Below are 1,339 nucleotides of genomic sequence, written 5' to 3'. Positions count from 1 at the left end.
CAGGGTACATGCTCTCAGCATATCTTCCAGTGTTTGAATCGTTCTTTCGCTCTGACCATCAGTCTGCGGATGGTAAGCTGTACTCAAACACAACTTCGTACCCAATTCCTCTTGTATACTTCTCCAAAACCTCGACGTGAAACGACTATCACGATCTGATACAATCGTTAGCGGAACACCGTGAAGTCTTACCACTTCCTTCACGTAAGCATTTGCAAGCTTATCCATAGACCACCTCTCGTTGGCTGCTATGAAGTGTGCACTCTTAGTGAAACGATCCACGACCACCCAAATCATGTCGTGACCGTTCTTCGTCCTGGGTAGTTTAGTCACAAAATCCATGGTGATGTCTTCCATTTACCCATGGGTACAGGTAAAGGTTCTAAACTCCCATACGGTTTCTGATGTTGTGCCTTAACTCTTGCACATGTCACACACTCGGCCACATACTTTGCAACATCGATCTTCATTGTTGGCCACTAGTAGTAGGATTTTAGGTCCCTATACGATTTAGTGCTGCCAGGATGAATTGAGTACATGGTCTTGAGCGCTTCTTCCATCAGAAGTTCTCTTACTCCTCCTGTCTTAGGTACCCAAATCCGATCTTGGAATACCTTCAGTCCTTGACGGTTTGTACCGAATACCAACGTCTTTCCCAGACGTTCTTCCTTTCGGTCATTCTTTTCTGAAGCTTCTTCTTGAGCTTTCTTGATACTTTCCACAATTGTCGAGACAACTTCAATTCTCAACGCTCTTGGCCTTTTCCTTTCAAGATTGACTTTCCGACTGAGAGCATCAGCAACAACATTTGCTTTACCGGGGTGGTAAAGTATCTCGCAGTCGAATTCCTTGAGTAATTCTAGCGAGCGTCGTTGCCTCATGTTCAATTATTTCTGATTAAAGAGATACTGGAGACTCTTATGATCAGTGAAAAGCTTGCACTTCATGCCATAGAGGTAATACCTCCATATCTTTAAGTCGAATACTACCGCTGCCAACTCCAGATCATGAGTGGGGTAGTTCTTTTCGTGTTCTTTCAATTGTCGAGAGGCATATGCTATCACCTTTTTTCTTTGGGTCAGAACACAACCCAACCCGACTCCAGATACGTCACTGTAAACTGCGAAGTCTTCGACTCCATTGGGTAGAGAAAGAATCGGTGCTTCACATAACTTCTTCTTTAGCTTCTCGAATGCCTCATCGTGTTTCTCACTCCATGAATATGTAGCTCCTTTGTGGGTCAACGCTGTCAATGGAGCAACTATCGAAGAAAATCCTTGGATAAATCTTCGGTAATATCCGGCTAATCCTAGAAAGCTTCGAATCTCCGTGGGACTCT

Source organism: Lactuca virosa, chromosome 2 (assembly GCF_052849685.1).
Source record: "Lactuca virosa cultivar CGN04683 chromosome 2, Lactuca_virosa_CGN04683_v6, whole genome shotgun sequence".
Classification (NCBI taxonomy): domain Eukaryota; kingdom Viridiplantae; phylum Streptophyta; class Magnoliopsida; order Asterales; family Asteraceae; genus Lactuca; species Lactuca virosa.
This window is presented reverse-complemented; position numbering follows the sequence as displayed.